At 34.5% G+C, this 11,569-nt stretch overlaps 1 long non-coding RNA gene across 1 annotated transcript; it reads left to right on the top strand.

Moving 5' to 3' along the window:
• Positions 1-407: 407 nt before the first annotated feature.
• On the top strand, positions 408-1,399 carry LOC147537973 (uncharacterized). The gene is made up of 3 exons (XR_015224820.1): positions 408-466; positions 734-798; positions 1,308-1,399. It is a non-coding gene; the product is annotated as an uncharacterized LOC147537973 (long non-coding RNA).
• Positions 1,400-11,569: the final 10,170 nt, after the last annotated feature.

The raw sequence follows: 11,569 nt of genomic DNA on the forward strand, positions 1-11,569 counted from the left end.
ATGTCTAGGAGATCCCTAGGACATTGTGAAGTGGTATGTTGATGATTCAAGAGACAAAAGTCCATGAAAAGCCTGAAGCAACCATGTCTATCTAAAAAAAATTTCTGCTCAATGAAGATTTCGAATTGGTGATGGATAAGGCTAAACTTAATACCTTTTGTTATTTAACAATCAAATGTTCACACATCCTTTAGGACAATGGAATTCTTTCTTCATCTCTTTAGACACTGTCAATATGATCATATTCTCGCATTACTGATAAAATACTATAAAAACATTAATGCACTCTCTCTACAGGGAACTGATATGTCGATGATTTCATGAATCCATGAAAAGTAAAAAAGTGATCAAGTTTAACTTGTCGCGTTCTACATAAATTGCTTGTAGAAGCTGGATAAGACTAATCTACCAACAAACAATGTAAGTAGTTGGAGGAATTTACAGAGATGATGAGAGTGTCGACAGGGTATGTTTAATCTATTTCAGTAGTGTGTGTTTTATTCCCTCCAATTACATTGGTGTTTGAAGTTGTGTTCATGTCTTTGCTCTTACTATACTTTGGCGCTAGTTTCAACTTTCATTTAGTCTAGAATACATGTTGTTGTATAGGAAATGTATAAACTTGTTATCTATCAAATATTCCGAGCTTGTTGACAAATATTTCTTTCTAGTGGCAACTGAATAAGTTCATAAAATGTTCAATCTTTCTCCTTTTCATTTTGGTTGATCAGAGATTTTTATCCCCAAAGTGAAGATGAGGAAACTGGGAACTAGCCTGAGCTCTGGAAGCAGTCGCTGGTTAGCTGTTTAACTTGTTTAAATAAATGTTTTTTTTTATTATGATAAGCGGGAGGAGCCCGACTTTGTGTACTTATTGCCTAACTTGCAGACCTTGCTTCTATTTAGTTTTGGTCTACAGGTTCTGATCAATTTGGTGTTACTGCACATATACCGCTAACATTGACCTTAAGATAGTTAGCTCTTTGATATGGAGCGGAGGTAGTAGTGAACCTAGAGCCTGGGAAAATATTCAAATCGTATTAGATGAGACTTGATTTGTTACTTTCATGCCTCTGCATACCGAATAATAACCTCAAACATTTAGTGCCTGCTTTTTCATTCAATATTATTAGGAAGTTAGGATCTTTTAAATAAATTTACTTATTCTTTTTGCCATACATAAAATCATATACAATAACAAAAGCAAAAAGGACAGATTTTGACATTTTTAACATTTTCATAAGAAGCCCATTGTGTTGGTTATATTCTATAGGAATGCTTACTACAACTTGGTTTATCCTTTTCAGGAGCAAAAAGGATTTGGGTAAGATAGATAACACTTGATGCATTTGCTTTTAGGCAACACAAGCAACCCTCGAGCACATATTTTGGCAACAAAGTTTATGTCTTTTAACTTTAGTGAACTGAGTCAGACTTGATGCACTTTCTAGGATTCGGTTTAATTTGATGAAGTTGACTGCTGACTGGTTACTGATTAGAGGACAATTTCAATTTCTTTCCTTTTCCAGTTAAGTTGCCTTGCAATAAATAAGAGGGAGAACCCTAGACTGGCTCCTAGAGACTCTTTGTGTTTCATGAATGCATCATATATTTGTCTTGATTATTTTTTCAACAATGTCTAATCAAGAGCTTATCATTTGTGGGGAGAAGAAAATGGATGAGACGGATCAGGCTATTGGACGGCCAAAAAGAGGTATGAGTTAACTCAACATTTCTTTCCTTAAAAATTGATTGTTGTTATAACTAATGGGGCCTCACCTTGTAGGTTGTGGAACAAACATTATTTTTTTTTTGAAAATTTGAGTTTATATATTCAAGAAAGAAAGCAAGAGCTGAAGTTAATACAATCCATGAAGGGCCAAATGAGTAGGTTAATGCCAGGTTAATACTAGTTTCTTATACATTTGATACTAGGCCGAAGTTATTACAATCCATCCTTCAGACGAAAGGATATGGAAGACAATTTCATCATTGGAAGAGTATATGTACTGTTGTTGTATAATAGTGATAACTAATCTCTTCTTCAAATGCTAAAAACTCTGGATATGGAAGACAATTTCCTCATTGGAAGAGTACATGTACTGACAGTACCGTTGTTATATATCATTTAAACTTGGTTCCGGGGGAAACTGACAAAAGGCAGATTTATTCTTGTGCACTTTCAATGTTTTGGTGCTTAAAAGTTGTTGTCCATGGTTGTTTGTGAATTTTCAGTTTTAAGTATGATTTCCTCGTAAGTTGTGTCAGGAATGCAAATTGTTAGGAAGAGGAATCAAAGCAGCCCAGGTATCTTATTGATTTTATGTTCAAATTAAGTTATGCTGCAAAAACATACGCTGTAGGGACATAACTTATAGAGTTACATGAGTCATGGTAGTGGGATCTCGAGTTATGGTCAACTAATTAAAATTGTAGGTATAGTAGACTTCTAGAGGTTTGTCACATGATACCACAGGTGGAAGTTCGTTGATGAGTTGAGTGAAGGGTATACCACGCAATTTCAGAAAAGGTAAAGGACAGACAACCTTTATGCATGTTATGAGCTGATATGAGGTTAGACTTTAGTAGGTAAAATGGAATAAAAGGAAACTGCGGTACATGTTGGGGGGTTTGCTGAAATAAGACTGTTAAGAACACTTGTACAATCCTACGGGTGCAAAACTTGTATATCTTCTCATAACAGCTCAGAACACTTGTACAATCCTAGGGGTGCAAAACTTGTATATCTGACTTAATCTTCTAGGATTCCGGCTCCAGAAAATCGGTGGTATGGAACTATGGATTACTTATTCTAGTACAATTTGCATCTTCTAGCAATCTCGTCTTTCATTATTAAATCTCCATAAATTTTCCAAATATGGATAAATAACTTGAGAATCAGGCTTGACCTGGCAGCCTTTGAAGATAGCGTTGTTCCTCTCTTTCCGTACTGCCCCAAAACCATCGCATGAGGACTTATTCTCCATTATCCTCCTTCCTTTTAGCAACTGCAATATTACCCCAATAAACAAACACATCTTAGGTTGGTGGTGAAAGATATCCCCCTAGTATTAAAACTTAATAAGAAAAGATGTCGAACTGCTAAAGTAAAGCTACAATACGTGAACCGGTGAGACCAGATTCACTTTTTTTTTGTTTTTGCCCAAACTTCATCAGTTTGGCCTCTTAGATTCCCTTTTGATCAAATAAGCCTTTGGTGGGGTCTACCCAGGGGCAAACCCACGTTGGGACCTGTGGGGTCACATGCCCCCACAGGTCCCAAATATCAGAGTCTAGTATTTCAGTGTTTCACCTAGAATAAACTTCTAATAAATAAGAAACAACCCAATTGTTTATCATCCAAGTCGAGTTGTTGTAGTGGTGTCAGCTTTGGTTATACGCATTTTAGCTCTTGGGTTCGATTCCCCTAATCCGCATCATTTTTTTATGTTTTTCCAAGGGTAAATTCATATTGCCCCCTAATTTTTTACTTATCTATGGTTTTAGCCCAATGTTCCTCCATTTTAGCCCCTATTTACAAGTGTATTCACGGGTTAGCCTTTTTCTTGGTAAATTCCATAGTGACTCCCGTTAACATTGTTAAAGCTCTCTCTCTCTCTCTCTCTCTCTCTCTCTCTCTTTATATATATATATATATATATATATATATATATATATATATATATATAATATATATGTGTGTGTGTGTGTATGTGTGTATGTAAATTTTTGATTATTTTTCTAGATTGAGTATGCCCTATATCTTTCCTTATCTGCTTTATATAATTCGAATGTGAATATGACTATTATTTATATTGATTACAGTCGACACAACTCATAAATTAACTGAGTTGAATTGGCGTAGAATGTCAATGAATGTAAAAAAATTACCCGCTCGGATGTCACATCGAAATTTTTGGACGATTTCGAATTTTTTTTATGATAACTAAAAGTGCCCCCACAATGAAATTTTTCTGGGTCTACCTAGGATGACTGCCCATATCACGAAGCTCAGACTTGGAGGAATGTTTCTTATCTAAGGAAGTTAAGTTTGAAAATGTAAGCTCCAAAAAGGCAAACCCAGACCATTATCTTCTTGTTTTATTCTCTTATATGCTTAAATAATCATCATGACAATCATGAGTTATATATCATATCTTTACAAGATAAGATTGCATACCAGCACGTTTTGGTTTAAGCTGATATTTGCTAAATTTGGCTATGGCACTATGTCAGATTAATAATCAAGTTTTGCTCCCTTGGTTGTTGTCGTGTACTAACATACGCTCAACACATTTGGATGTTCAGTTAGAGGAACCCTTTATGTTCAAACTTTAAACCAATATTTATTGTCTCTATATTTCCGATTGTAAGCGTTGATTGAGCATCCTGAAAACCCCCAATTTGAGTTTTTACACTTTCGCTTTGGTAGTTGTTAAAATGCTCTTATGTATTAATGTTTTTATGTATTCTCGCTGTTTTGAAGTATGCACAAAAGTGGGATGATGTTGTCAAGTCATACATGGGAAACCATCGTATCAATAGATAGGGATATTGCTTTCGAGCGTCTTAATTTTATTGGTTGTGTTTGAAGAGGAAAAATTAATATTAGTTTGGTAAAAGATAGTCTTTTGGGGTGTTTTTATTTGGTTGCTTTTGTGCTATTTTTTGAGTTTGAGTTTTTAGTTGTGTTCGCTTTTGCTTGTATTTGTGCTTATGTTTGTAGGTGCATGTGTTTGTGTTTCTTTTTGATTCATTACATGTGTTTGTGTTTGTAATTGGGCTTGTGTTTGCGTTTTTGTTTTTGTTTGTGTTTGTCTTTGTGATTGTGTTTGTCTTTGTGTTTGTAGTTGTGTCTGTGTTTGTGATTGTGGTTGAGCTGGTCGTTGTTTTTCTGTTTGTGTTTGTGTCAAGGAATGAAAAATCGACATATTTCGGTCGAAATTGCCGAAATATGTCGGTTTTTCAGATCAACGAAACGAAAAGTCACTTACATAAATGTCGTGCAGGATTTCCATCGAAATCTTGCGATATTTCGGTTTAGATTTCGAAATATACGAAATTTAACGAAAACAAGCAGATTTGCATCATTTCTTCTCCACTTTTTGGTAGATTTCTTAAAAATTTCTTCTCTATTTTATTATTCTTCATCTTCTCCATGAGAACTACAACTAGTGTGAGAAGATTGGAGATGGAAAGCTTTGAAATCACAAGTTTTAGAAATCCTAGAGAGAGAAAGGTGGGCCGGCGGCGAGAGGTAGAACAACAGGAAAAAATTTGGTCTGGAAACCCTAATCTATTGGGTCATTTTGAAGGCGCCCTCTATAAGTGTCAAAGGCGCCTCCCTCAAGGCAAAAAAAGAGGCGCCTTTAACTCTAAAAGGGGCGCTTTTAAGACTTTCTTTGAAATATGTTTTGTTGATACACCACACTTATTATTTTATTGCTGATACCTCCTTAAAATTAACGGACTTGGTTAAATTTTTGTTAACTTTTTTCATGTTTGCCCCATTTATCAATTATTTTAACAGTTGACACTAAGAATGTACAATTACACCTTTTTAATGTTTCATTATGGTTAAAAATTCTTGTAATGTACAATTATTTTATATTTATGTGGTTTTCTTAAATATGTAAAATTTCTGCACTGACCCGAAACGTTTCCACTTTTGGACCGACCGAAATTTCCACCGAAACCGAAGTTTCATTCCTTGGTTTGTGTTTGTGCTTGTGTTTGTGTTTAGCTTTCTTCGGTCGGATGACCATCCTTTACACCTAGGCAAGCACTGAGCGCTTCTTAAGATTTTACGCCCTTTCCAAAAATAAGGGTTTCTTTTAGTGAACTAGTGATTTTGTACTGGTTTATTCAATTAGCTTGTTTGTAGTGCTTGGCTCATGGTCCCTAATCTCGTTTTCGGCGAGCCAGTAATATGTGTTTTTGTTTCTGCTTGCGCTTGTTGTTGTGGTTTTTTATGGTGTATCTGTTTATGTTTGGTGTTTGCCTTTGTATAAGCGTTTGTGATGTAGGTCGGAGCTTTCTTTTGTGTTTGTGCGTTGTGTGTTTGTTGTACTTGTTTGTGTGTTTTCTTGTAATTGTTCCTAGATGAGGTGCATGCATGTGTGTTATTGCCGTGCTTGTTTGTGACTCACTCACTATTATTTTCTTACTTGACACGTGAATTCTTTCGCTCTTACATGCAAACATAACTTGCTTTTCCAAATGCTAAAATCCTATAAAGAAATTGTTTGGACTGCTTAGCTTTGAAATCATCACATCTATTGATTGACCGTGCAGCTTTGAAATTCTTTTTCGTTGTTAGACTGCATAGGTTAGACATCTAGTTGATTGTTATTGTCAATTAAGCATGTTAGGGGATCTGATTCCTTGCAGCTTTTGCCGATGTTCTCATTTCGAAGAAATTTTATGGGTCTTACTGTGCAAGTAGGATTAAATTTCCTCTGTTTTTGTTGTTTGTATTATTTCGATCCAGGGAAATGGAGTTGTTACTAGGTCCTTATACATCTTTTAACAGACTGAAGGTAATACATTGGTTGCCCTCCTTACTTGCTAGCAATATTAATTCCTCACTTTTCATTTCATTTCTTCTAATGTGCTTATATAGTCTTGATAACTATTTGTCTTTCAGGTCCCAGTAGCACTGAATATGGCAGAGTATGATTAAGTCAACTTTTTTGCTTGTGCTCAAATGAAACTTCTTGTTGTATCCCTGTATATCATTTTCCGCTTCATTTCTCTTTGTATTAAAATGTGATACTAACAAATTACGCAGCTGCAATCACTTGCTGCCAGAGAATTTACAATTGTTGTGCCAACGAACTTGGAGAATATGTTGAATCTCCGACAGTCCCCTTAGAAGGACAAACACAATGCATAGCTGGTAGTTTATAAACTAGTATTTTCAGTTAAGTCGATATTAACTACTACTCCTAGTCTTATGCAGTATTTCAGGTTTGTTGTTAGAGGCATGATGTTCTACCAGAGCTTTGAAGCTTGAAGGGTTTCTGATTGTGGCTTCTGAAAGTGGTATATCTCATTTATCCATCTGGCGTTAATGCAGGCGGAAACATGTTTTCTTATTTCCAAAGATTTCGAAAAAAAACGAGCAATTAGCTTGATCATTTCATGTAACAATTTAGAGGTACTACACATGCAAATTCATGGATAGTTTACATGTTGTACTACTCTTCTGAATAAAGATTGATAACTTTTGTTTTTATTTTATCGATTGATATGTTTTAGTTATATTCATGAGTTCATCCACTTACCTCCGACCAAGAATTTATTTTCGAAGAGAAATAAATGCATGAAAGTCAGTTTCCCTTTATTAAGTGAGTTTGAAGTTGAAGCTCTCAATCATACTTTGGTTCAGTTGTCTTTAGGATTTTGATATTGAAAGTGATTTGGGTATTGAAAGTGAAGGTGAACGAGTACAAAAAGAAGGATGCCAAGTTTAATGTGAATATATTCTCGAGTACGAGCAAATTAGACCCTCTTGATTCAAATGTAACCTGTGATAATAAATCACCTTTGACGGGGGATTCATGTGTGAGTTTTGTTCTAGTTGCATCATTATATTGACTGACATGTCCTGGTTTATCTGCAGGAAGTTTCTAATTCACAACTAGGGATCAAAATAATAAGTTCCCAACTAAGGTAATCCTAGGTGTCAGAAAAGATTGAACTGTCTTAATGATTTAATGCCAAAATTAATGCATATTGGATAAAACTTACGTTATAAGGATATTAACGTTTTATCGGCCTTTATTTGTGTTTGCCACGTTATAAGGATAGTAAACTAGAATGTCTACCTTTCACATTTTAGTAAAAATATTTTACTGAGGGTTTTCGTGATATTCAGGTTATAGCTGCAATCAATCATGTTGAAAATTTGGATTCTGCTCTAATGCGATCGGGTCGTTTCGGTTGAAAAGTGAGTTCCCTCGTTTGATTGAAGAAGCAAGAGGTAACCAGGCAGTTGGATTCTTTATTTAACAACACTTCTATTTTATTTCTTTGAACGATAACCAAGCTGGTACCTCAATTTAAACTGCAGATCGACTCTTGAACATTTGTTTTATGAGAGACATTTGAGATAAATGGGGAATTGCCATTAAGAAAATTTGGTAACTATTTGATATTCAGTTGTCTTACACGTTTTCAGCAAGTAGGAGATTGAAGCTGCAAATTTGGCTTAGTTATTTGAAGAAAAAATTATAAGCAGTCTTAGGGAAGAAGACCTCATAAATCTTTCTATACTGGTGTTCTATAGACCTTTAAACTGTACGGATCTTGTTGTGCAATTAGGGCTAGATTGCATCTGTTTTTCTTTGTTCGAGTTTACAAATTCAGGGAGATGGAGTTGTTGCTAGTCTTACAGTTTATAGCTGGCTGAAATTAACAGTCTTGCCCTTCTTACCTGCTAGCATTGTTGTTTCCTTGCCTTTTATTCCATTTCTTTCAATTTTTGTATAATTGATAATCAACCTGTCTGAAGCTTTTCCTAGCTAAAATCCTACACAGAAATTTACTAGACTATGTAGCTTTGCAACTAGTTTTATTGATTGACCACGTAGCTTTGAAATCCACTTCGTTTATCGACTACATATATTTGATATCCAATTGACTGTTACTGGTTTTATTTAAGCACGCTAACAAATCTGACTCCTTGCAGCTCATTTGTGGAAATTTTACGGGTCCTATATTTTGTATTTTTATAAATCCAGGGAAATGGAGTTGTTCCTTATACATCATATAACTAACTGAATTTAATACACTGTCCGCCGTCCTTACTTTCTAGCAAGGTTGATTCCTTACTTTTCTTTTCATTTCTCCGAGTTTGCTTGTCTAATATTGATATTGTATCTGTCTTTCAGATCCAATAGCACTGAATATGGCTGCGTAATTTCGTATCGGGGACTGAAATCTGATTTCTTGGAGCGTATATATGCTGTTATTGAATGCTGTGAGTTGTTTTAACTCTTCTCAGTGTCGTGGTTGTTGAGGAAACTAAGAACATGTTGTTTTATTTCTGTGTTTTTAAATCTGCTCCCGCTTTCAGTGTCTTCAATAAGGTATCATTGCCGCGAAATGTGTTGGAACTTAGAAGTAATTACACATGAGATTGGGTTCTGAGGGTTTTTGTGATATTCAGGTTATAGCTGCAATCAATCATGTTGAAACTTTGGATTCTGCTCTCATGAGATTGGGTCGTTTCAGTCGAAAAGTGAGTTACCTCATTCGCGACTAAAGAAGCAAGAGGTAAGCAGGCAGTTGGATCCTTTGTTTAATAAAGTTTTTATTTCTTTTCTTTTACACGATAACCAGGTTGTACCTCAATTTAAACTGCAAATCTGCTCTTGGACATTTGTTTTGTGAGAGACATCTGAGATAAATGGCGAATTGACATTAATAAAATGTCTTAAATTATTTAATGATGAATTGTCTTTACACATTTCAGCAAGTAGGAGATTGAAGCTGCAAATTTTGCATTGTCATTTAAAGAAAAAAATTGTAAGCAATCTTAGGGAAGAAGACCTCATAAATCATGCTATACTGTTGTTCTATAGACCTTTTAAGCAATGAATGAAATTTCCCGAAATTTCACTGAAATTTCGCGAAACGTTCCATAATTTAGATTAGGGGCACGAAATTACACTTTACAACTATTTCCTGCTTAATTTCCACCGACATGATCGAAATTTTCACCGAAATTGTTGAAAATTTCAAAATTTCGGACGACATGATGGAAATTTGACTGACATGATAAAAATCTATCAAAAAACCTGGAGAAACTAATACTAGAATCATATCTCTTCCTTCATCTTTTTCCTCTTCATTTCTCGAAGATATCTCTTGATTTTTATGTTACGTTTTTAATGTATTTTAAATCTATTTGAATATTTACGACCTGACTTAACTGCCTAAATTGATTTTGTCTTAGTAACACCCATGATCAATACCTTCTCAAACTAACATAGTTTGTTAACTATTAACTATTTTCAGTAAGAATGTTATCTTTTAAGTGTTATAGCCAAAAAGTTATTCAATTTGCCCTCGGAGGTAACTGTGTAACTGTTAATACTCCCTCAAATTAATAGATAATGTTAATCCGTTAGATACATCATTTGTATGCTTCATTATGGTTTAATAATCTTGTTATGCATAGTTGCATCATATTTCTGTCATTTATATAGATTTATAAGATTTCCACACAGACGGAAACATTTTTACTTTTAGACCCACCGAAATTTCCACCAAAACCGAAATTTCCAACGAAACCGAAATTTCATTCCTTGCTTTTAACTATACGGATCTTTTTGTGCAAGAAGGGATAAATTACTTTGTTTTTCTTCATTCAGTTTTATTAATGCTGGGAGATTGAGTTGTTACTAGTTCCTTATACATTTTATACCTGACTGGAATTAACAGTGCCTCTCCCTTCTTATTTGCTAGCTCGGTTGATTCCTTGTTTTTCATTCCATTTCTTTCAATTCTTGTATAATATTGATAATATCTGTCTTTCAAAAATCCCAATAGCACTGATATGGCTATGCAATTTCATTTTCGGGATTGTGATCTTTGGTTGCATATATGTGTTATTCTAAATTTCTTAGTTATGAGGGAATATTACTTCCATTTTAGCAAAGTCGTCCTGGAATCAAGGAATGGAATTTCGCGAAATTTCGATGGAAATTTGCGAAATATTTCCAACATTTAGATTCGATGCACGAAATCGCACTTATAACTATTTCGTGCAATATTTCGACCGAAAATTGTTGGCAGTTTCAAAGTTTCCATCGACGTGATGGAAATTTCAACCCGCATAATGGAAATCTAGCACAAAATCTAGAGAACTTAAAACTAAACACACATATCCTTCCTTTATCTTTTTCATCTTGATATTTCTTAGGTATCTCTTGATTTTCATGTTACGTTTTTAATGTTTCGTAAATCTATGCGATCGAGTTGCCCCATGACTTAAGTATTAAATTGATTTTATCTTAGTATCACTCCTGATATAACTACGTAGTTGACGATACCTTCTCAAACTAATAAAGTTTGTTAACTAATAGCTCTTTTTTGTAAGAATGTTATCTTTTGCGTGTTATTGTCAAGAAGTTATTCAATTTACCCCAGGATGTAACTTTGTAATTGTTGATACCCCTTCAAACTAGATTCCGTTAATCCGTTATATACGTCATTTTATGCTTCATTATGTTTTAGTAATCTTGTTCAATACAATTACATCTTATTTTTATCATTTCCATGGATTTGTAAAATTTTGACACTAACCGGAAATTTTCTATGAGATCCGATGAGTTTTTAAGTGCTCTATCGATGGAGAAACATATGGGCATGGTATCAATGAAATAAAAAACGTTGCTATGGTTTACAAGTAGAAGAGTATACGTAGGAGTTGGGAACCTTCTGTAAAAATGAAAATAAAATTTACGTTTCTTTGTTCTGTTTCCCCGTTATCCAACTTTTTACAGGTAACAAGATCATCTAACGCCGTTCATGAGAAAGGTTTCAATTTTGATGATGTTAG

Source organism: Eschscholzia californica, unplaced genomic scaffold (genome assembly GCF_041429995.1).
Source record: "Eschscholzia californica isolate CP2 unplaced genomic scaffold, dmEscCali1.0.p SCAF_5, whole genome shotgun sequence".
Lineage (NCBI taxonomy): Eukaryota > Viridiplantae > Streptophyta > Magnoliopsida > Ranunculales > Papaveraceae > Eschscholzia > Eschscholzia californica.